Source organism: Zonotrichia leucophrys, chromosome 1A, assembly GCF_028769735.1.
Source record: "Zonotrichia leucophrys gambelii isolate GWCS_2022_RI chromosome 1A, RI_Zleu_2.0, whole genome shotgun sequence".
Classification (NCBI taxonomy): Eukaryota; Metazoa; Chordata; class Aves; order Passeriformes; family Passerellidae; genus Zonotrichia; species Zonotrichia leucophrys.
Window position 1 is genome coordinate 50,871,306 of NC_088170.1, and position 25,891 is coordinate 50,897,196.

Consider the following 25,891-nt stretch of genomic DNA (forward strand, 5'->3'; position numbering starts at 1 on the left):
AATTTTGATTACTCACTAACATCTTACAGATACCTTCTTCCAAGTGCTTCACTTAAAATGCACTCTGATGGGAACTTTTCTGTATGGAAATTCTTTTACATATGGAAAGTTCATGTCCAGAAACAGTAGACAGAGAGTGGCCAGGTGTTTCAAGGGCACTTGCAGATCTAAGAGGGAGGAGTTCAGGCATGGAGTTCTAAAGATGCCGTAGTTGATCGATTGCTGTAGTGTTGAAAGGGCTGTAAGTCATGTATGCAGTTCTTGCACTTAAGTACATGAACTACAGAAATAGCAACTTTTTTGTCACTTCTGCTTGAGAATGCTTTTAGGCTGGTGGCTCTCAAAAGCTGCTAAGAATGTACAGCACAGACTTGATAGAATCTTTCTTGAGTGTTATAGGAATGCTACTACAGACATGGTAAACGTTACAGCACTTGCTGATAATATCTGTGGTCTCACCCTGTGGCTACAGGGGCTCCTTGTTCTGTGATAACATGAAAATAATTTGGCTAAGTGCTGAGTGCTCAGTACATAAATAAGTGGCGGATGCTTCCGAAAGGCAATGGTGCATATGACCTTCCAAAACCTGATGTGTAATCCGTCTACTGACAATTTGTATGATGAAAAAACAACACTTGGTGGCAAAGGTGGTGAATTTCAAGTACTCTTGTTGCTCTTGGACTTTTGAACTAGTAGAGCCCTTGTAAAATACACTGGAATTGTACTCACTATGCATACAACACATGAGAAGAGCTACTTCTGCATGAGTGGTCTCAGTATCCTCCCTGTTACACTTATTTGGCAGTAGTGCCTCATCCTTCAGAAAAATCATCCTGGCATGGAAAGCCATGCTTCTGGCATAAGAACTCCCCCTCACTAATCACTCCTTAATCTGAGCCCCTTCTCTCACCCCTTCCTGCAGAATGTTTTTGGAGTGGACACAACTTTTGCAGGTTATTGCAGTTGGTATAAAAGCAGTGCTGCCTCCTATCCTTCCCTTGCTTTGCTCAGTGCAGAATTTCCTTGGGAGGTGACCAATGAGGTAATCTTCCTCTGCGTGGTGCCGTCAAGTACCAGTGCAACCTAAGAACAGCCCATGGAGGGAGGAGGTCAGGTTCCAGATTAGCCAAATGAATCTTTGGGAATAAGAGGTGAAAAATAGCAATTTTTTAACTAAAATTATCCCATTATGCACCATATGCTGATTTTTTTCCTCATTTCTCCTACTGTGTGACCTTGTATCCATACCTTAGGCAAATCAGCACAGGCACTGGTCTCACTGTTCCCATTTGCAACAGTCTGTCTGTTTTTCAACAATTTGCCTTCAAGTAATTTTTCAGAATGAGCTTAGCTGAAGGTGAGTGTTTACTGTCACATCCAATAGCTTTGTGGGAAAGATGAATTGTTGATGACTGACAGCTGTGGCATCTTATTTCTGAGATTGTATTGCTGGGAAGGGTTACAGAGATCAAGACCGCTGGAGACATCATTGCACCAGAATTGTTTGGAGAGGTCACAAACATGTCAGCCAGGGAACCTCTGTGCAGGGAGTGTGTCCCCTTGCTCAGGCAGCAGCACATAATGCAGTGCCTTGCATGGATCCTCACTCGGTGTTTCAGAAGCAGAGACAAGGAGTGAGCACGCTGCTTCCTGCTTCTCAGCACTGAGAAGGTGAACTGACTGCAAGACAGAGCAGCAGAGGCTGCTGTTGTGCTCTGGCTCTGCCTGGGAGGGGGTGAGTACCCTACTGTGCCCACCCAGCATGTGTGGTGCTGCTATCTGATCTACATGAACAACATCGTCCAGGCTCTGGGAAAAGAGCAGTGTTGGGGATGTGGACAGCTGAGGAGCAAGGACTGACCTTCAGTTTAGGCACAGCTAGAAATCCCACACCCTACAATGTCAAGAACCCTAAAGCAGCGCAAGAGTAATAGTGATACAGACAAGTTTCACTTCCTTTATTTCCTTCTCCAAGTGTAGGAATAGTTCTAACTGTCACCCAGGGTTATAAAGGACCACCAGGTGCCAACCATCTGTTTTACTTCCAGCACATTTTATTTATGAGTTTTTGTTTCCTGCTAGCAATGTAATTTCCCCCATATTTTTTCTCCATTTGCATTGTGTATTGTTGGAGGAAATCATGAACATAAAATTTTAGTTAAATGATATTAAAAAAAACACCCCAAAGTCAAGTTTTTAAAAAATGCACTATAAAACTTCTACGTTTATTGCAGAGAGCAGTGACACATACATAATTTGTTCCTGAATAAGCTATTTTGTAAGATGCTGTTTTTTCAGTCACCTGAGCGGCATGTTAAAATGAAAGCCTCTGTTCTTGCTTTAGGACAGGGTGTACATAGCAGCTGTCACAAGACTTTCGAGCAGATGATGGAACAAATACAAGAATTGTGTATAGTGACCTCAAACTTTTCAAGTTTGTGAAACAGAACAGACTGTGGTTTTGGCTCATGTCCCCAACAAGCCTCTTCTGCCTCTGGCTGTGCCCCAGCCTGGTCAGTGTCACACGCACTGTGATCCTGCAAGGGCCAGCACAGCAAACCCTGCCTAACCCAGACCACAATGTCTTCACTTGGAAGCCTGTAAGGGAGTGGGGTTTGGGAGAAGGGCTTCTGGCTGTTTTCCGCACTGTGGTTTCCAGGCCAGTTCATGCCTTGGAGTCAGTAAGTACCCATCTGTACAGTATACCTGTGCAGCATTTGTTGCTATGGATTTGTCTTACTCAAATGCCCTCAAAGAGCAGGACACATTTGTACATTTGCCTTCAAAAATCCCAGGGCACACTAACCAGAGCCATAGTATGTCTTCATTATATGGTTATGCTTGGGACCTAAGAAACAGACATACTCTTTTATGGGGGGTGCTTGTGAATCCAGTCTAGAGCCAGAGGTCAACAGCACAGAGTGGTTGGTGGAGGGCAAGGTGTTGAAATCAAGTGTGAGGTGTCCTTACATCCTCTTTACTTCTGGAGAAGGATGGTTTTAAGATCTGTGGAGCAATGAATAAGAACAAACATCATGTGACATCAAATGTGATATGATCAAATTGTATTCCTGGCAAGAGATGATGTTGCGCTATGGAAATCAAACGGTTCACGTCATCATGGACTACCCATCACTAGTAAATTAAAAGAACACAGACTCTCAGAAGATACAGTCATCTAAAAGTCTCAGGGCATGGGACAGGGTAAGCTACTTTTGTTTTCCTCCACTGCAGAAGAAGTGGAAGATCTGTGAGGAGTCATACTCTGTTCCCTCAGCAGATACAAGGACTCCATGACAGACTGCTGACTGGATTCTGTTGTTTCCAGCTTTAAGCAGAAGCCTTTCCAGATTACTTGTGGCACACTGGCAATGGTGTTACCCTCAACAGCAGCAAGCTCTGCCTTTCTCAGTTGGCCCCCTGCCAGGACAGGCATTTTCTCCTGCAACTCAGACAAGTGACCTGGCAGTTATCCATCCTGGCTTTAACCCTTTTCAGGAGCTGCTGTTTATTTCCATTCTTTCTACACTTTGCTTCCTGGTAAAATGGGTGGAATCCAGAGAGTCTTCTTAGTGCTAAAATCATCTTGAAAGAAAACATCATATCCCATTTCTTGAGGACACTGTCTTCGTTGCATCATCACATACAGGACCCCAAGAAGAAAAGGCAATCTGGAACTGGGCTAAAAAGAAAAGCTGAAGCGGAAATGCAGTCCAAGTTGTATGGGCAGTGTGAGAAAACATGAGTTTGTGGTGTGCTACCATCAGGGGTAGTCCTTTCACCAGACCCCAGTTCTGCAAAGAGCTCGGCGGAGCCAAGCAGCAGACAGTGGCAGCCCTTGAGTGCTGCATGTTTGAACAGTGTCCAAGCCCCTCACTTATCCCAACCTTTTCTCTACCTGTGTGGTTGTATTTTCTGGCCCTGGAATACTGTCTCTCTTGCCTTTTCAGGTGTGGCTGCTGAGCAGGTCTTCACCAACTCCTGGGGAAGGGCAGAAAGCTGATGCTGCCATAGTCCTGTGGCAGCTGAGGGGGTTGGCCAGCACCCTCCTCAAGGCTCAGTGCTTCCTGAGCCTTGCAGGCCTGATGGCTTGGAAAGGAAAAAGGACAGGAGATGTGCAGCTCATGGCAGCCATCTGTGAGTCTCTGCTCTCCACTTGGAAAGGAGGGAGCAGGGTAAGGAAGACTACTGCCCTGCTGTACAGTTTCTCCATGATCACTTGGGTGGCAGTGTCTTTGTGACATGATTAGGTAATCCTCCTTGCAGGTGCCTGGAAATGCATTCATTCTGATGAAGGATGGGATCATTTATTCTGTCTGAGAAATTTTGAAGAAGCACAGCTTTTAATAGAGTGGACAGGCAGTCCTGTGACATCCCATGAACAGACTTTGTCCAGCTGCTGCTGGGATTCACTGGTGGCCTTGGTCCCTCTGGAGGTGACTGTCAGCCAGCAGAAGTATTTGGATTTGCACTGAAATAAAATACTGAGAAAGGTTAGCCATCTTTGTATAGATTTTCCCAATATCTCTCCAAGGCCATGATAGTGTGGACAAGGTGTGCAGCCTTTTAATATTTTGGTTTGAGAGCTGCTGCACTGGATGGGTCTATTTTTCATGGGCTTTGTATGATTCCAGCACATCCTGTGACGGAGTCAAAGCTCCACTGCATTGAAGAAATAGGCAAGTGATTTCGCTGTAATCTTTGGACACCTAATCCTTGCTAATAGAGGCAATTTGTTCCTGGGACTCAAAGGTAGTCATTTAGAAAATGCTTCTGTTTTTTGTCTGAGTTGGACCAGATTGCACCTAGTGCATATAATTTTGCAAAATGGTCCCCAAGGAGGGTAGCTTGTCTACCTTTGAGTTTCAAAAACTGAAGCACCATGATGCATCTATGTAGGCAGTACTCTTTGTCAGGGTAAGTTATTTGTAGATAAGTGCACTTGAAGTGAGTAGATTTGTTAAGAAGCATTGCCTGACTCTTTGCTTATTGTTATCTATAGATTTCAGGGAAAGTATTTTCACTCTAGTGGAAAGCAAGTCAATGTATTTCCCTAATCCATCCCTCAATGTAAAACCAGGCATGTGCACTGCTGGTATTTAAAGTTATTTGCCAATTAAAGGACAAGAAATACAAATTTGCAGCATGTCACTTGATTTGGGGGTATCATTGGACCAAGAACAGTGTTGCAAAAACCCAAGAATAAAAGATCTCCCATGTTTCCAAACAGCCCGTTCCTTGTAATATTGGTAACATTATTTAAGCAAAGTTATCCTGCTTATATGCTATGATGAAGTTGTCCTCTAGTCTGAAAAAGAGACAGGAGTAGATCCTAAAGTAGTCAAGACCATTTATGCAGCATCTTGTACCTTCCTTCATCTTTTTTTTTTAGTTCCCAAAGTTGGTAGCAGTAGGACTTATATAGAGTATTTTAAAACACCCAAATAGGTGTCCTTTTTTATTTTTGGCAGGTGGGGTGAAGTCTAGTGGTGAGATACACTTTGTCAGCTTCCCCTTTCTGCTCACATAGGAACACAGAAACTCTATGGATGAGTAGATCTCACAGAGTAAGCTGCTGCTTCTGTATCCAGAAATGCAACTTTCTGGCTGAGAAAGAGGTGATCTGATGCCTCTATAATTCATAACCCAGCATAGAAATGTGTATATATATATATATGTATGTATTAGTGCATGAAGTGGTTGAATGTATATCAGACATAGACAAGGAGTATTTCTTGACATATCTTGGACAATATGTAAGCGCATTTTTCAAAAAATAGCTAAAATTAGACTTTTAGGAAAATAGTCACACCTTTTCAGTCCGTAGAAAGAAGTAAACTGTATTTTGAAGGCTTAGGCTTTAGCTTTGTTTTTAAACCTTTAATCTAAAGCCACACCCTAGGTCTTAATCCATTCACAACCCCAAACACACATGCAACAACTTTGATGGGATATAAAAGTGTACATCCATGTACTTTACATGTAGTTGTACATGCAGTTGGCTGCCTGCCTACTTGATTAAGGTCAAAATGAACCAGATATTTGGAAGGAGAGGTCATCAGTCACCAGGAAGAAAGAGCCCTACACAGCCTCTCTTCCGTAGAAATTAATGTGGATTATCTGTAAGCAATTTTGGTGTATTTACGGTGCATGGAGGTCTTTAAGTGCTTCAGAAAGAATCTATCAAGATAGTGCATGTTAATTTTGATATTTATTATACACCGTGCCACTCAATTCAGCTTTCAGATCAGATGAATTAAGAGCCTGTAATACCACTCCACATCTGACAGCCTTCGGCATGTGCCATCTTGGATCATTCCTCAGCTCCCAGAGTTCAGCTCCCAAACTATAACTCTGCCCATTTTCTTGGTATGCAGCAGCTGGAAAATGCCCTGAGCACCCTTGGTTGGACTGTTAATCTGACAACTGCCACATTAAGACAACTTTCATGTTTCTATAACCTCAGCTTCCATGCTGAGTGAAGGAAAAAATTTTTATCATGCACCTATTTATCAGATGATTTATCCCCTTGTGCTATACAGAAAACTCCACTGGTTTTCTTGAGGACCTCCTGAGGAGTGGAGAAATGGGTTGGTCAGAAAGTAAGTTTCATTTGCCTTGAGAAATTGCATCATCTTTGAGAAAGATGAATTACTGTCACTGTAAAGCAAGTCTCCCATGAAATGAAATGGAAGAGAATATATGCTCTTCATATAAAATTCTCTGGAGGGCTGTCCTCTATTTCCAGGACTTGAGAGTTTGATTTTGTTAGTTTTGCTTGTGAGGAAGCCAGATATTCCAGGCAGTGAGCCTTTTAACTTTTTTGTCACCTCAGACCCTGTTTATTTGGCTTTGCACAGCCTTCTCTGCACTCTGAGATTTTTTTCCGTGTTTATGACCCAACCTGTACTGAACTTCTGAAATGTTATTAGCTGTGAGTTTCAACCTTTTGGGTTAGCAGCTCTTTTGTGAATGCACTGAGTGAAAAAAAAAAAGTGGATAGAACATAAAATACCTGTTTGAAGATACTATTTTAGTTAATATAGTGACGACTTCATAAGCCAGAAGTGCTTTATGTTTTGCCCATGACCATCAGCAAATACACATAACTTATTCTACATACTATTCCTATTGCTGCTAATCCCCTTGGTCTGTTTGCTGCATGCTCTAGAAAGTAAAGGTATTTTATCTGTGAAAAGTTAAGTTAGCATATCACACAGCATGGCTCAGGTTGGAAGGGACCACAGTGGATCATCTGGTCCAACCTCCCTGATCAAGCAGTGTCATCCCAGAGCACATTGCATGAGATTGTGTTTGGACACTTCTTGAATATCTCCTGTGAGGGAGACTCCGCAGCCTCTCTGGGTAGCCTTTTCTGGTGTTTGGTCACCTACACAGTAAAGTAGTTCTTACTCATAGTAAAGTGGAACTTTCTATGCATCAGTTTCTGCCCATTGCCTCTTGTCCTGTTGCTCAGCACTACTGAGAAGAGCCTGGCTCCATTCTCTTGGCACCCTCCCTTCAGATATTTATAGGCATTTGATGAGGCCACCTCTCAGCTCTCTCTTCTAGAGGCTGAACAGGCCCAGCTCCCTTAGACATGCCCCAGTCCCTTAATTATCTTTGTTTCTCTCTGCTGGACCCACTGCAGGGGCTCCATTTCTCTTGTCCCAAAAAGCCCAGGCTTGAACACTGTGGCCGCACCAGGGTTGAGTAAGGAGGCAGGATTGCCTCCCTTGGTGTCTGTCAAAGCTCTTTCCAAGGCACCGTGGGATTCCATGGGCCACCCTGGCTACAAGGACACTGCTGTGGCATTGGCAGCTTGTTGTCCGACAGAACCTCCAGATCCCTCTCTGCAGAGTTGCTTTCCAGCAGGCTGTTCCCCAGCCAGTACCTATAACCTGGGTTTATTCTTTCCCAGGCGCAGGACCTGTTCAGGCTTGGAGGCAGAAGAGGAATTGGAAGGAATTTTGATCAGTGGAAGAATGAAATCATCTAATGTCTTCTTAACCTTCTTTAAGTCCTCAAATTCTCTTCATTCTCATTTCTCCATTAACTAGGAAGTCTTAAATCTGTTTTTCATGCATGTGACAAAACACTATTACATGCTTCATTTGCATCAATTACACAAAAATCAGAGCTGAATGGCCTGTAAGTGGGGGTAGAATGATACCTTTAGTGCTTCAAGAAAGCAAAATTTAATAAAGACTACTCAGAAAAATCTATCATGCTAGCACCAACCATTCTCTCTGAAAATCCTGTGCTTTGGAAATGTAGGAATGCAGAAAGAGAATGGAATACCCTTATGACTTAGATTTTAAAGATATTGCTAAAGAGATTAGCAATTAATCCCATACAAATTTGCAATTTCATTGCTTGGAGTATTTCTTTGAAATCACATTATAGTAAAGTCACTGAAGCACTTTTTTCCTTTATATGATCTTCTGGAAATATTTTGTGAATGGGTTTATAGACGTCTATAAACAAAAACCAAAAAATTAAAAGAATTGAGAAACAAGGCAAGTTTTATTGAAGGGAGTGATTAATATTCACAAGAACTTTGTTTTTCTACTAATTTTCTGACTGGTGTTTATTAATTGATTTTTATTGAAAAGAAAGCCAAGCTGCCACACTGCCTTACCAAAATAAAGTTGAAAGTTGTAGCTCAGTCTATGTTGTACTAAGCATAAAAGAGGAAAACACAAACAAAATAATGCTGCAGTAGTCAAACTGTTGGGAAACTGATTGCTAATTAAATCTGGCATAACTGTCAAAATAACTGTGCAATATATTTGAGAAATGAGACTCCAAAGTCACATGTAAGAAATCTGAGCATCAGAATTTCTCAATTTACTTGAGCTGTAAACTAATAAATCAATGTCTTTAAAATTAGATGAAATATGAGGGAACAGCAAGAGATATTTTCACATTGCACAGAACAAAAGGTATTAATAATCTTTGTGGATATTTTTAATGACCCTTAATTGCTGCACTTTAAGTCTTAAACAGAGGATTTTAATGGGCACTGTAAAATTTTTGCCATTAGTTTTCAGTGCAATAAAATTTAATGCCTGATGCTGAGCTAGTATAAATCAGTGAAGTCAGTGGAGTCAGAGATACAGGGAGGCTCAAGTCCCTTATTTTACATCAAGTGCAGCCAATCTGCACTACCAAACAATCCAAAACATGCTGTGTGAAACGTGGAGTGGGAATGGCATCTTTTGGGGAGGAGAGTTGGAGGTCATCATTGCTGACTGAGGCTTCCCGGTCCAGGGGCTAATGAAAACTGACAGATTACTCCTCAGGAAAAGAAAAATCCTCACAAAAATAACAACCATGCAAATTAATGTGATACACAAAGGGGGTGAAGATTTATGTGGCTGTTTCCCGCATCCCTTTCATCTGGCTTCTTTTTTTTGTGCTGCTCCCTAATGATGCTCATTTGTCTACTTCACTTACTGCTGCCTCCCGCTCCTCCCATGCCACTCCATTGCTGCTGGAGTACATGGGGCTGCACCTTGCTGGCCTCTTAGCCACCACTGAGGTGGTTTGGATGGCAGTGGAGCTGTTGCAGCTGAGGAAGCTCCTTAGCCCATCTCCTCATGCCACCTCTGTGCCAGAGTGATCTCCTCAGAGCACGGGTGCTGGATGGGCTGCAGCCCTGCACTGCAGCTGCAGCCCTGCCTGGTGCTGCGTTGGTTAGCAATCTGTGAGCTGCTGAGCTAGGAGTGAGCTGGTTTATTGCCTCCTTGGTTAACCTCTGCCTGACAGGCTTCCCTGGCAGAAGCTGTGAGGCAGAGCTGGGCTGCTGAGGTGGTAGCCCAAGTCTATGCTGATCAGCAGGAGGATTCCTGCTACTTCCAATGAAAATAGTGCTCTGGCTGTAGATTACACACAAGACTCAATTCTGCTGGGACTTTTACAAAGAGCTAGGAGATCCACTTGGGCAAAACTTGAGTAAAGCTCTCATTTTTGTCCTGCTATATTGCACCTAAACTCAGCTGAGAAATAATGCAGTTATACCTTTCTTTACTTCCATCTTCCTTCTTACAGTCCCTCACCTACTGTCTCTGCTCTGGTGCATCTGAAATTAAATTCTGGCTTCTTAGAAAAAAGTCCCTGGCTTTCCATTTAAAGTGCAAGATATTAGAATTTTTGGAATGTTCTGATATGATAAATGTGTAATGGAAAATCTGTTTTCTGCACTTAGCTAGAGAGTAATTAATCCTAGGTCTTTTTCCTTCCTTCTGGGAATGGAACTATCAGCTACTGCCTGAGAGGGAGGCAGCCGGCAAGAGGCAACCTTCTTGATGAAGTGAGATGGATTTCTCTGAAGATATTGATATACAAGGTCTGTATATGACCAGAATGAAGGGAAAGGAAGGGAAATGGAGGAGAACTGAGCAAAAACACTGTTGCCTCCTTGTTCCTCAAAGCCAGAAGCAGCTCACCCTGAAGGTTGTTGTAAAGTAGTTGGTTCACTGTTGTATCCGCTCTCAATCAAAAATAGCAGAATATTTGTACAAGATATGTATGTAACACACACACACATGTGTACACATGGCTATATTGTATGATAGCTGATACACTTTTTATTTAAATATATGATATAATGTGTTAATGAGCTTTGGTCAGAAGTTTAAGCTTTTCCCAGCAAAATGTTTGGTAAAAAGCCATCAGCATTAGATACCTTACTAAATTCCTTTACTGAAGCATGGGAAACCTATTATAGATAAATGCTCATTTACTTTAATTTCTGCACATTTGTGGCTTTGTATTTTGCAAATGTGTCTTCTGCCTTGTGTTTAGCAAATAAGCTTTATTTTTTTACTTTCACATTAAGAGATATGAGATCTTATTATGAAATAAATCTATTTTTAAAGATTTCCTCTTATGATATAAAGCTATTTTTAAAGCCACTTTCAGATGTCAAGGCATCCCTTTCCTGCTTACATTGTCATCTTTTGAAACAGGACATTGGGAAACCTAACAGCTCCTTGACTCCTTAGAGCATTGTTCTTGATTGGGAAGGGTTTAAGGGTGATGGACTGGCTTTTGTATTAGCTGCACAGGTTGCTAATCTTGATTCAGTCTCTTTTGCAACAATTGATGATGCTTTTAACATACATATGACTTGGAGTTGATATAGCGAAGAACTCCTTTCTGTCTCTGGGAGAAATTTCTTCTCTTAGCCACCTGGAGATATTTGTGTCTTTCTGTGTTTATTAAACTGGCCTAGATATTGCTGAAATTGGTAGCTTTGGGGTGACAGGGAGATATGTATGTACTAAAAATATGTTTTTTACCACTAGTTTAATTTAGCTGAAGTTACATGTAGAGACTGTGAATTAAAGAAAACTCTGTATATTCTTTTGCAGTTAGAGAGTAATGAAGCACAATTACTTGATTTTCTTTTCTAATCTATTTTACAAGCTAAATATTTAAGATATTACTGTATATTATTATATATTATAATGTGAAACTTAATTTGAGGAAATGGACCTCAGAAATGTACTATGCCAAAACCAGTAAGCAATGCAATGTGCTCCCCATTCTTCTTTCAGGAGAGGAAAAATAAACTAAGATATTTGGAGATATAGACATATTGGTGTCAGAACACAGTAGTTGCTCAAAACAAACTTCATCTTGCTTTTGATAATGGAGCAAGCACTCAGGATGGATACTACAGCTATCTATTTGAAGGCTAGGATGGTTAAGTGGCAGAAAGATATATTGGTTATCCAGAACCATTCTCATGTTCTACTTGCCACCAGCTGATGTACCTTCATCATTCTCCCCTGAGAGCAATAGTGATATTTTCCATTGTCTTTATGACTGTGACAGACCCTGAGCTGAATTCAAGGGATTGCAACAAGATAAATCTATTTAAACCAACATAAATCACTGGTAAGATTTGGGGCTGCTTTCTTTATTTCTTTTTTCCTTTCCTGTAGGCTTTCCTGGAGTATGCTTGGCTGTGTGAATGAGTGAATGCTGTGTTCGTTATTGGTCAGAGCAGTAAGTTTGCTGAAATGCTGCCTCTTCACTGAAAAGAACAGCAACCATCACCCCATAGTTTGGGAGCTACTGAGAAATATTGAATGCTCTTTACTCCATGGAAAGTCTTTTCCTATCTTAACTGAACTGGATAAATGCAGGGAAAGAAGGGACTTTCTTAGTTCTTCCCTGTTCCTTGAAAACACTAGATTTTTTTTTTTTAAATACATAATCTTAGAATGGTGGCTTTTAGCGAATATCTCTATAAAACGAAGTTATGCCTTGCAACACGAACTAGTATCATGCAGTACCCAAAGAAAGGGAACAGCTTTCAATAGAGTGACTTTATTTGCAGTGTGACAGAGACACACACGTTTGGTGTACTATGTCACTGATTGTCAGACAGACTTCATAAAGTACCAGGTAGTCCCTGGTGGCACTTCAGGTGCAACAGGATGAAAAATCCCACAGATTTGGGAAGGATCAGTACTGTTTGTGCTCATGCCATTTCAGACAAAGCTGTAATTTAGAGTATCTCTAGCACATGTTGGGTAAATGCAAATAAAAGTGTTGCGTATCTTCCTTATTGCAATTTTGCAGACTACAGTCACTGATGTATTCAAGCTACAACCTTCCTTCTGCTTATTGTATCATGATAAAACTATGTAAGGAGTTGGACAAAGATTCCTTTTTCTGTTGAATTCTATTGCTTTTTTAAAATTCAGCTTTCTACCTTGGAGAGCTTTCAGACTACAATCACTGATGTATTCAAGCTACAACCTTCCTTCTGCTTATTGTATCATGATAAAACTATGTAAGGAGTTGGACAAAGATTCTTTTTTCTGTTGAATTCCATTGCTTTTTTAAAATTCAGCTTTCTACCTTGGAGAGCTGCAAATTCTCTGAATAGACTAGATTCAGGATCTTGGAGGACATGGGAGCAATACTCCTGGAGATGTCTCCATCATCCCAGAGAGGTACTGTATGTGCACAGGCTGGTTAGATGGCATGCACAGTAAAATCCTGCCAGAGTCTTTGAACATATGGCACAGCAACAACTGTCTGCCTGCACAGATGGGGTGATTTATCTGTTCATGTGCAGCAGCAGCTTCTGAGACACAGCACAGTCACTGTGGCCATGGAACATGTACGATGCTAGCTGGGCTGAACAGCCGTTCCAGTGCTGATTAATGCATCCTGTGACCAGTCCAAGCAGGCTTTTGTCCTTATACTGCAAGATGACATCAGCACTCTGTTATCTGCCTGTGTGAGGCTGAGCAAAGTAGGCACCCTGAGCCGTGTTCACAGGTGTTAACAAGACACTGCTCTCAGTGTCTCAGCAAGTTTTTCCTAAGGATGTTCCTGGAGATATTCAGTCTCCATTAAGAGACTGAAGAATCATAAAATAGCAGAACATGCTGAGTTGAAAGGGCCCAACAAGGATCATCCAGTCCAACTCCTGCCCTGCACAGCACCATTCCCAGGGGTCACACCCTGTGCCTGAGAGTGTTGCCCAAACACTTCCTGAGCTCTGTCAGGCTGGTGCTGTGACCGCTGCCCTGGGGAGCCTGTTCAGTGCCCAAACACCCTCTGGGTGAAGAACCTTTTTCTGACATCCTACCTGAACCTCCCTGACACAGCTTCAGGCCATTCCCTCAGGTCCTGCCACTGATCACCTCAAAGAAGAGATCAGTGCCTGCTTCTTCTCTTCCCCCCATAAGGAAGTTGTAGACTGTGATGAGATCCTGGCTGTCTTCGGAGTAATTTTTCATGTTGCTTCAGTCAACCATTTTCCAACTGCCTCTACTTGATGATTTCCCCTACAGACCAAGAGCTTTTCTATCTCCTTATGCTTTCATGAGGGTAAGAGTCAAAAATATATTTTTAGGAATAATAATGGGAACCATATCACAAACATACCATTATAATGTGATCAAATAACACTTGAAAATATTCTTTGTAACCCACAACCTGAAAGCTTAGAATCTTCTTGCCTTTTCACCTTTAACTGAAATTATTATGTTTTAACTAACTCTTTAATTTTTCAGCTATTTCTGTAAGTTCAGGAAAGCCTCATAAGGTTAAGTTCCACAAAATAATGGTGTGTTGTGTGAGGGCCCTTAATAACCTGTAGGTCTCCTGTCATGGGAGGCTTTGTCTCAAAACTACTGTATGGTTCAAAGGCCTGCACTGTTGAGTTGGGCAGCAGATTTATCTCTAGTGGGAGAATGAACAACTGTAGTTTTACTGTAAAGCTCCAGGCATTATAGACAGCCAGGTAATATCCTGACTCTGCTTAAATCACTGGCAAAATGTCTGCTGACTTCAATAAAGCCAGGATTTCATCCACGACATCTTTAATAATCTGTGTCAAAATGAGATCAGTTCTTTGCTGCGAGTGGGAAGACATGAAATTTTTCTAAAATGGAAAATGGACATGTTGCCAGTAACTAAGAGACATCAGGGAATTTGAGAAGCTTCCATCTGGGAAACATCTTCAGTTAGCCTTCCATGTATATAAAAATATGTTTCCTGTCTTTCACAGCTAATTAGCTAGGAAGAAAAAACAATTCTCATGTTGGGTATATCCAGTACTCAGACTATGATATAAAATCAGCCAGTATGTCATTGTCCAAAATACTGCTGGAATTTTGACTTTTATTAAAGTATCATCATGCCCTCTTTTTCTTTAATCAGTACATCAGTCTGTAGCTGTTGAGCTAAGCTGCTCTTTACAATTAATTAATATAATTTAATATTTTATAGAACAATTAAGATTAGAAGATAGGACTTGAACCTTCCAGGTTTCAAAAAACTTGAGCTTCAATACAGAAAATACCATATATACCACTGTTAATTTTGGATGAGATTAACTGCTAATGTCAGTAACAACAGACATGATATTATATTTTAAAATTCTGTAAGTAACTTTTCTGACTTCTTTGAGGAGTCAGCAACACTAAGTTAATGTTATAAAAAGGGAGAAATCTGATTTCAAAAATGTATACATCAAAGTTCACAGGTTTTCCATTAATTATGTAAACTAATACCATTACAGAACTACAAGGATAAATGAAGTTCTTTGATCTTATTATAATAATAAAGTAGTTATTAAAGTTATAAATGCACTTTTATATCATTAGATAAGTCAGGCAGGTTCTCTGGTAAGTTTTTGCCATTCTGTAGACTTCTAAACATCCATCTATCAATTGATCAATCGATAGATATGGATATAATCCCCCCAAATTAAAATACACTGACTTTCCTGTGAAAAGCAACCAGATTCCTTTTCACCCGATGCTGAAGATTTCCCCAGAAAATTTTATTTTGTATCTTTGCTTTTTAAGCAGTGGCTAGTTATCCATCTGTGCTCCTCTGTGATAATCACAGCTGGATTTTTTTTCTCTCTTTAACAGCAGTAATCTTAAGAAAGTGACTGTTGGCTTAATCGGTGGCTTTTTTTCAATTTCATATTCACTGGAGCTTCTAAAAGGCCAAGTCAAATGCTCTGTTGCATTCAGGAAATATTTCCAGAGAAACATTATAGCTACAAGTTAAACAGAGAGCATCTTCTGCTAAAACTTGACATTTTTCTGTGGCAGTGTGAAAAAAAGAAAACAAAGCCAATATAGCCTCTGAAAGAGCTGAATTGCTTTCTACTCTATGGTAAAGGGAAGAACACAGTGCTATGGAAGTCTAGGAATAGTATTGGTTTCCTGTTTTGTGCCCATTTATTGGGATAATCACATCAGTAGTAGAATCACAGTTTTCAGAATAGGAAAAGTGTGTCTCCACTCACTCCTTTTATAATAGCTGCTGATATAGTAAAATCTAGAGTCCTGCAAGAGGGGGCCTTTGCCTCACCTACTGTTGATTGTAAAGCTAAGTTTCTCAATTGTCCTTAGATTTGTTTGCCCTTATTGATCTTGCTGAATCAAAGCAGAGACAAAGAAAGAAATTATTTAGACACAGAGTCCCAGATACTGCAAATATACACCTAATGAATTTATGTTGCATGTTGAGAAATATTATCAAACTATCAGGCAGAAACAAGGAGATGTGAAAGAGTAATTGATGCTTCTGCTTGCCAGTCAGTCCTACCCACCCACAGGATTGTTTATGCATCTGATGCCTGCATGACAAATGTAGAAATAACCCAAAGATATCACATGGCTTTGCCATCTTCTAATAAGAGCATGATCCTCTAGGTAAAAATCAGATTTTCTCAAGCTACCATTCTCCCAGTACAAATCTTATGTTTCCCAGGTTTATAGTGGTCTGGACTGAGAAGGGAAATGGAGGGGTGTTCCCACATGAATCCCTTCTCCTCTGACCCATGGCTACCCTCTCTGTACCAGGGAGCTGGAGAGCAGCACCCATTCCAGGCTTGGACAGCCCAGATTCAGGGCTTGCTCTTGCTTGGCAGGGTCCCTGGGGAGCAGGCTGCTGTGCAGGGAGACCGGAGCAGCACTGCTGTGCTTCAGATGGCACGGGCAGGGCTGAGAGCCTGTGCTGAGTGCTGGCTATTGGTCAGCTCAGGCTGGCAGCCTGCTCAGCTGAGCAGGCACAAGCGGCCCTTTGAGTCCCTGCATACCCTGGGAAGTTGAGAGAAGCAAACTCCTAATTTAGGCTCCCTAAATTGCTCTCTGGAGGTGTTCAGAGCTGTCTTGTCCTGTCTGTTGTGCATTTAAAGCAGTTGGGCATGTTTCCTGGACAGCTTGCACTGTGTATAAAAGGACAGTTGCCTGACTTTAAGATGAGCTTAGTTTGGTAGGGTGGAATCCAGCTAAGGTTCCCCGTGTGGGGGTTCTCCATCTCTGTCATGGAAGTGACAGCTCCCTGCATGGAAGTTGTGCAGTTTTGTAAACATTAAGAAACTGATGTGCCTCTGATTATGTTAATGTCATCATTGGACTGAACTCCTTCAACCCCTCCAGCCCATCTGTGCTGCACCCTTCTGTTAATGCCCAGAGAAAGTTTTGTTCCACTACGCATTTTTTGTGCCATTAATGAAAGACAACAGAAATATATGATTGCAAATCTGTGGCTTCTGGTGGAATGTAAAATTTGTGGAAAAGAATCACTCTGTTCAGGCTGTATTTGATGCAATGTTTTCTGTGAGAAACACCACATATGCCACTCAGCAATTGCTAATAGGAACCAGAAGCTTAATTGGCATCTCACCAGATGAACAAAGGATATAAAAAAAATACCATTTCCCCAAGGATATGCCTAGATATCTAGGAATAAGCATGCATTCTTGCATTCTGCAGCTGAGTTTTTGTAAATACTGGATTTGTAGCTGAGTTCAGCATTTTCATGTGGTCAGTAGCTCTGCAATGCAGGGCCTAAGCAGTGATGCATATCAAAGTTACAGCACAGACTCTTGCATTTTACTCTAGCACTAAGTTGCACTGTACCAGACTTCAAGGATGGAGACAACCACACATAATCACTCTCATGTGCCCTGTGTTCTCAGTGTTCCCAGTTTTGCTTTTTTTGGTTTTTTTTTTTTTTTTGTTTAAGAATATGTTCTGAGGCAGAGAAGCTGAAATTATTTAAGAAACAAGGTAATGTTACAAGTAATGAGCACTCCACGTGGATAACAAAAGACTAATAAAGGACTAGGAGTCAAGCATTTTAATTGTTAAGAACTGCTCTTCATTAAAATACATGCCAGTCTTAGGGATTATGTTTCATCTCTCCTGACACTGACAACAACATGGGATCTCCCATCCCTTCTCTATGGATTTGGCTTTGGCTTTTATTAGTCTGTGCATGTTCCCAAAAACACATGGCAATCTTTTCATGGTCTGGATATATGGTGTATTTGAGTTTACAAAAATTAATTTTTGTTATTCCATTTTTTTTTTTTAAGAAATGAATTCCAAAAAGTTGGGCAGCTGAATAAAATCTGAAAGGGCTTAGGAGAGAGCAACTGTTTTTAAGAAGAGGTGAGCACTGATACTGAGTAAACTCACTGTCTTGGGAAGAAAGGAACTGCTGAAAAGTAGTCAGATTCCAAAAAAGGCCTTGTTTTTTCTTAATGCAGGAGTGCAACACTGAGTCTAGGCAACTTCCTCTCAGATTTAGTATAACAGTTGGTGTGCTTAGATGTCTCCTGGAAAATATATACATATTGCTTGTGTCACCTTGTGCTAATTAAGCACACCTACCAAAAGCTGCAGCTATTTTATTACCAAAGTAAGCCCTGAAACCCTTATGTTACAAGTGCTTTCTTAGTATTTGTGACAAAACCCTGCCAGATTCCAGCTGGATCCATGTTTATGCCTTTCTTCCCTTCTCCCACACTCATGCATTTGTGGTGTGCTATCATTGCAGGGCAGTAGGGTGCAGAGACCCCAGTTTGCAAGACTTGTTTTGATAATGTGCACTTCTGATCACACCAGGCACCAAGGTGAGTATCTGCAGCCATTGATATGTGGACTGACTTTGTCTCAGATACGCAAACTGAGGAAAAATCTCACTGAAGTATTTGTGCTTCAGAATTAATGACCCTCAGTCTTGGCTCTATATTTTGGAGACAATTTAAAGTAGTCAGTAAAAGGAAATTATTGCATGAAAGAATATTAAAATAAATATTGAAAACAAGTTGCTTTTGGCACAGCTTAAAACAACCCCATCATATGTGGCAGGTGGCTGTGTGTGCACAGTGTGGCAGTCAGTGATGGTACTGGCACACAGCCTGTCCTTCTTTTGTTCAAATTTATTGTTCAAAATTACCCTGTGCTTTAACAGGTGCCCATGATGTTAAAATGCAAGTAGGCCCACAACAGATGCCTGCATTGGTCTTTTTGTTGGCATAGATCTGCATCTTCTTTTATTTGCCATGAAGATATTTCTAGTGGGCAAAGAAGGGAGAATAGGCTTCCTACCTCTGCTGTTGGATGCTCATAGATGGATGATCTCTTGGAGCAGTTTTCACATGGGGTGGGTATCATAAATTTGTTACTGGAAACAATGAGGGTGGCTCTATGATCAGAGATCAATCTTGCATTGTAACTCTGAGAAATAAGGGTCCATGAGGATCATTTTCAGAGAACAGAGGTGGGCTCAGGCTTCCTTTATCTGCTTTAGCTGACAGAGCACCATATCTTCCAGATGCTGTTTGCTGATAGATTGTATTTGCAACAAAATGTGTCATCTCAGTATTCTATTTATGAATACGTTTAATTAAAATCCATTCATGCAGATGCAAAAAATTTGCCATTTAAGGATACTATGAAAAGGACATAGGGAGGACTTCTATTCCTGTAACTTTTTTGCCCTGTACTTTGGGCTTTTCAGTGTCTATCTGAATTTTCCCATATATTCTTAGATTACCTGTTTGACTAAAGTGGCTTTCAAATATAGATGCTCCAAAGTCAAATGCTTGCAGAAAAACCATTCAATAATCAAAGTCCTTCATTTCCCATCTCTCAGCTCTCTGCAGTTTTTGCAGTGCAGCCTCATGACTCTGACGAGGGCTCCATGCTCAGTTGCCAAGATTGAAAATGGTGCACCTGCTACAAATATAGTAGCCACAAAAGATTTAAAGATTTTAAATAACCACAGCATCTCATAATAAAAACACCTCAAGGGTCTTATGTACATTGGATCTAATCATACAAGACAAAGAAATACTCCCATAGTGTTAAGCTACAAAACTAAGCACTCCAAAGGGGCTCTTGTAAAGAGCACCCAGACACCCCTGCTTGTTCAGGGATATCATGGTTCAGTCTTTGAATTACAGGATGATATCCTATTTTTAGAGGATCTGTATGCATGCTGCACTGGGAATCTGCACATTATATGCAGCTGGACATCAGATTTGTGATGTATGGGAAATATCCCCTCATATCCATCAGAATTTAAGCAAATTAGGAAGAAGTCTAAAACTGTAATATATTTTAAGGACTCAGAATTAATGCACTGGTTTACTACTCCAAATAGCTTCCCTCTTTGGTGGAGGGTGGCTTTTGTGGTTGACTATAAAGAGAACATTTTTTTTAATTAATAGTAATACAGTAAAGAGGTCTGATCTCTTAGCAAACATATTTAACAGAAAAACAACCCACTTATATAATGATGACTCATTTGAAAATGCCCAGATGTGCCAAGCAAGTCATTAGATTGTTGTATATATAACCACCTGTCTCTCAATATCTACTAGTGAGTCTGTGTAGGCACATGATGGGGAAAAAGGTGCAGCCATTTAAACTGCAAGGAAGAGATGGCATCTGACTTTCCTGATGCCACAGCTGCAAATTCAACAACAAAAATAGAAATCAAAAGATGGTCAAAGAAGTTCTTGGAACCAAAATAAAAAAAACATTTGGGATTCTGGAAGCAAAAGGAATAGTGGCATTAAAGGAACTAAAATTGACCAGAATAATAGCTATTTGCTGCCACTGCTGTTGAGTAAACACAACAGATTCTTCTGCCTGCGGCAGTTCTGCCATTAGCACAAGAGAATCATTCATACCGCAGCACTGAAGAAAAAAAACAGAGATCTGTAGTTAATTTGCAGTGGAATCCTGAGACAGCAGCCTCAAGAAGATGAGGATGAAAGACCTTGACAATACCCTCCACAAGCTGCACCTATAATATGAGTGAAAACATTGTGTGTGTGATCAGAAACCCTGATCAGCCTGCAGGTCTGCAAGAAAGAAACCAAGGAACTGCCAGCCAGAAGCAGAGGAGGTGGAGTATGTGTGTGCTGGGTGGGCTTACAGCCAGGGTTAAGGGGTAATGCTCGTCTAGAACTGAGGAAAAGTTGAGAGACAGGGTGTGACACAGAGGATGGAGGTAGAATAATCTGAAGAATCATCAGAGAAATCAAATTGAAGGGGAACTAGAGATTTCCCACTAAATTCACCCACTAGCCCAAGGCACACAAAACTTTAATCCCATCATCATCCAGAAAAAGCAATGAAGTCCTTGTTATAGTGGGGGTGAGGCTGCTGAAATGCCCAGGAAATCCCAGCTCCACTCAGCCAAGTGTGATCATTCTGCATTGCTGCAGTGGAGGCTGGTTGGTATTTTAAAATGTCAAACAGCCACTGCAGTCCCTCTCTTCATTAAGACCTTTCACTTTGTGAATTATCAATTCACCAGCAGCCCTGAGGTCAGACAAAAATAACTGCTCATCAGACAAATGCTCATCATTCCTAATGCAGGCAAGCCCACGTGTACAGCCCCTCTGTGAGTTACACCAGCTGAGTCCTCCCGTCACAGGCCTTTGCAAATGGTCAGAGGCCAAACCATTCATCTCAGGTGAGCTCTCTACCAAGCCATAAAGCAGGCTGAAAGGGCAGAGCAGGAAACACAGCTTGTGTCTCATCTTTATCTGGTCAAATAAGCCTAAACTCACCAAAGCTGGCACTTCTGACAACTGCTTCAATTCATGAAACTGGGAGACATCAGTGACATAACTGATGTCAGCAGTGCTGGGGCTGTCTGATGGACCAGCTAGTTGCTAACCAGCAGTGGACATTTTGCATCTTTTCTGGGGTTAGCTGCTGCATCTACAGTTACTTTGGCATATAAGGATATGCTGTGTAATAGAAACAGCTGCAAAATTCTGAGAGAAGCTGGGCTTTGAGATGGAAGATGATGAAAACTCAATCAGTGACTCTCATCTTTCAATAAAAGTCCTTTTAATACTGGAAGTGAATAAAGGTGGTTTTTTTTAACCTAAGTAATGCTGGATGGAGATGAATTTTACTTTAATAAGTCAGGTTATGATCACTTTTTTTCCAGCTATGAGCACATAATGGAAGCCAATAAATTAACTATTTCGCTCTAAACAAAATCTAAGAATCACAATGAAAATTCAATTGCAGGAACATTCCTTTGGCAGTAAATAAAATTTTACAACACATGTAAATAACAGTTTAAGTAGCTCAATTTAGCAGTGACAAAAGCTGTTTTCCATGCAGAGTAATTGTTCAAATTGCCCCCTTATACAAAAAAAGCAGTTAAAATGAGTCAATTTATGTAAGCATTGACAAGAATTGTTTTCAACTGTAGGCATTCTGTTAAAGCTGTTTAAAATTAAGTAGATGGCTGCCAAATTGATGCAATTACTTAGACATAATAAAAGGGGTTTAAAAACTATAAATGCATCTGCTAACAGCATTAAATTGAGGCAATTAGCCAACAGGAGTTTTAACCTTCATCTAGCCACCAAGAATCTATTTGGACATGAGAAGTACTTTCATCCCACTGTACTTTATATTGATAATTAAGGAGGGGAATTACCTGGAGATAGATCAGCAACATGAGTTTTCAGAGGTGCTCCTATCTTCAGCCAGTGTTAAGCCATGCATTGTGGATGCTGTGTTCACATTATTTAGTGCTACATGAACCATGCTGATATTATTCACCTTTATGTTCCACGTATGCACCTTTTGTTATTTAGTTAATTAGTCTTACATTTGAAAGCATCTGGAAGCAAACCAACCCCATTAACAGAGAGCAATCTTATTAAATGAGACCGGTGAAATTCTTCATTCTCTCCATCTCTGGTGCACAGCTTGGTGCCGCAGCCCAGGACCCTGCCTGTTTCAGTGCTGATACGTGTGCTGGGTGTGTCACTGCTCCTACAATCTGCCCAGAAAAACAGCTCTTTCTGGTGTAACAGACCTCAGTCAGGGTGGTGGACTCTTGCTGGCCTTACAACACTCCCTTCAATCCATTCTGGTTGCACTGTGTAGCATTGGGCAACTCACATACACCCAGAAACACCAAAGTCACATCAGTGCCACTGACACTTGCACAAGGTTCTTTTATCCTCAATATTAGTCTAAGAGTGTGAGCCTAAAACCTTTTAGGCAAGCCCTCAGAAGTTCAGATTTCAATTGCTAAGTTTCCCAAGCTACTGCAGTCCAGTCCTTCTCTATCAGGCATTCATCCTGAACCACCAAGGTCCCTTTGTTGAGGAGGATGTAAAGTCCATGTCTCCCTTGTCTTATCTGTGAGATTGTCTCTTGAAACTCCAGATACAAAATGCTTTTCTGACATAGATACCTTGGAGGGACTTTGTGTCCTTACTATGAGCCTGGAGAAAGAAAGTTGGAGTTTATCTAAACCATTAATTTTAGCATTTCCTAATAGCTGTCTTAGGTAGCTCCTAAGACACACTGTTTAGTGTAATGAATTATTGTCAGTCTTATTTGGAGATGCTTGACTTCCCGACCCAATGCTCAGGCATTTTTGGGCAACAAATTCCTGAGATTCAGGCACCTTGCAAGAGCCTTGGAAGTTTCAGCATTGCACCACCTAAATCCATTCCAGATAATTATCTCAGTTCCCATCTGTTAGTGGGAGCAACAGGACTTGTCTGGGACGAGTAGTGCCAGACAGATAGCCTTAAAAAAAGGATATCTAGCTGTCAGGAAGCTGCAGCAAAGGAAGCCATATGAATGAAAGGAAGGAGAAGTTGGGTAGATTAAGCTGAATCCTGATCAATTTTGTTCAGCCATACTCTCTCCTAGGAGGGACAAAAACCTCACAGAAGAGGTATAAAACATGCTTAAAAAAACCACATTTGTCTGAGTTGTATTTCCCTGTGAGCATTTTCCGAGCATAAAGTTGTGAGGTTCAGAGTGGGCTGTTACACTGGGGAGGAGAGGGGCACTGAGCACTCCACTTTGGACCCTGAGGAAAGCAGAACCTTCTGGGCTGAATGTCCTCAGCTGGCACTGAAACACTTTCACTCGTGCTTTTCTATGTCGACCATTTTTTGGTCCATTCATTTTGCATCCTTCAGTTTGTCAAACCAACAAGGCAGAGAGATTCCCATAGGAGTTAGAGAGCTGGGTAATGATTGTGGCCATGTAGAAATCACTCTCTATAAAACATTACATTCCTACTGCATAAACTTATTGCAGCCTTCCAAATGACTGGTCAGAGCTGAAGTCTGGGGTGCAGGGGGACATGTGTGACAGAGAGGAGAGCAACTGGAGAGCCACTGGCCATTGTTCTCAGCAAATTTGCACTTCCCAAAGAAAAGGCCAATAGTCAAAAATATCTGGTTAGCATGCACCAATGCATAAAAATTAAACTTACTTAATGGCATTTCAGACATTGTATTTCAAAATGCTATGTATTAACTGTGAGGCAAATAATACACCTTAGGGTGTTAAAAAGAGAATTACAGAACATTATAAGTAAAATCTCATGCTCCTTGCTAAAACTTTCTTCCCATATCATTAAAACTTTGGGCTTGTATCTTACTCAATATTTTTGCTTAATAATTCTTCCTATAATGGCCAGACTCTGACAATTTGTCTAAAATAAAATTACTTTGGTCATTAGAGAGCAGCTATCAATACTTAACTGCCAAACTGGCAAGTTTCACACTGAGTAGAGTTCCATGAATCTTTGTTGTGGGTCCATTCAATATTTTAATTAAAAGTGATGGAGGTGGGAATTGGAGTTTTCTATTAAATCTGAAGATGAATTCAGTTGGGAAGGTCCTATACTTTTGAGTAGGTATCAATAAATTCAGAATATGTTCTTGAAAAGTAGGAGGCTGCTAAACAGGAAGAAGTTGAAAAGACTATTTGTGCATTGGAATAATGGATAACACAAAATCAAGATAGGAAAAGAATCAGTGACCTCTTAGGAAAAAGATTTTTAGTGAGATACATAAATAAGAAGCAGGTAGATCCTATTTAACATTTCATTCGTTAGAGCCAGTAGTAAATAGCGCCTCTAAGGAAATATCACATCCATGTGGGATATTGCACATCAAGACAAACATGGACAGGGTAGATCAAATTTTAGAGCCAAACATCAGAAAAATGAGGAAAACAGAATTTGTGGGCAAAGAATGAAGGAGGTAGATTAATATGGCACAGTGACTAATCAGGAGATATAGCTATAATCTCAAATATTTAAAAAATATCTTTGCAGAAAGGAAGAAAATAAACTGTCCTCATGCATATTGCAGATGGAATAATGTTGTCATTACATTGTAGGGCTTCCATATTATTGTCTCCTTATTGCAAGAGTTTTGTACCTCCTTGATGTTTCTCATGGGTATTTCCTCCAAGCACTACATCCTCCCTCTTCATGCAGTAGCTAACAGATTCTAACTTCCCCTCAACAAACCAACCCACTCTTTTATAGCACTCTTCTTCTTATTGGCTACAGCTGTGGTCTGTTAAAGTCAGGCCTGCTCCTAATCTTTAATAACTAGCCCAGCTGCAACTTTTAGAGGTAAAAATATACTGCCTTTCTTATACTCTATCTCCCTACAGAATAATGCCTGAGAAACTTGAACTGGACTAAATAAAATTTGGGACTGATGCTCAACAAAATCTTCTAATAGGCAGGAGAGTTAAGAACTCAATAGAATGTGTGCGGAGGTTGTGAAATCACTGTTTTTTGAGGGTTTTAAAGAACAGATGAAACCAATGTCTTTGAGGAACAAGATACTGTGAAACCTGCTATTGAGCATGACACAGGGAAAATTAAATTACATTCCAAGGTCCTTTCCAGTGTTGTTTTTTTTGTAATTTTTCACCCAAGAGCATCGTCAGCAAAATATTCAGTAAGAAATCTTTCAGCCTCAGATGGCACTGCCCAAATTTTAGACTGTTCAGACTCTGCTCATACTGATTGACTTCTTCCATTTTCAGAAGAAACTCAAATATACAAACAACTTAATTACTTTGCTGCATTTATTCTGTTGATTAGTTATTACTGTCTGATTCAGCAAAAGATGTACATGATTCTCCAGGAAAAATATATTTGGAATTTGCAGACTCTCAGAATTTACCAGAATCTGTTCTCATCACTGAACAGCAGGCAGTAAAAATTTTTCTATTGGCCTTTGTTTTTTAATCTTTTTCCACTTTCACCTCTTGTAGTATCAGAGTTCAAT

General features: G+C 40.6%; 1 long non-coding RNA gene across 3 annotated transcripts; it reads right to left on the reverse strand.

The window, feature by feature from the left end:
- Positions 1–17,101: 17,101 nt before the first annotated feature.
- LOC135457862 (uncharacterized) lies at positions 17,102–25,103 on the reverse strand. 3 transcript variants are annotated; one of them, XR_010442786.1, is made up of 5 exons: positions 25,025–25,103; positions 22,261–23,059; positions 20,385–20,489; positions 18,894–19,523; positions 17,102–18,118 (listed from the first exon to the last, which is right to left on the reverse strand). It is a non-coding gene; the product is annotated as an uncharacterized LOC135457862 (long non-coding RNA). The 3 variants fall into 3 exon arrangements; XR_010442784.1 differs by having other exon boundaries at positions 17,102–19,523; XR_010442785.1 differs by lacking the exon at positions 20,385–20,489 and having other exon boundaries at positions 17,102–19,523.
- Positions 25,104–25,891: the final 788 nt, after the last annotated feature.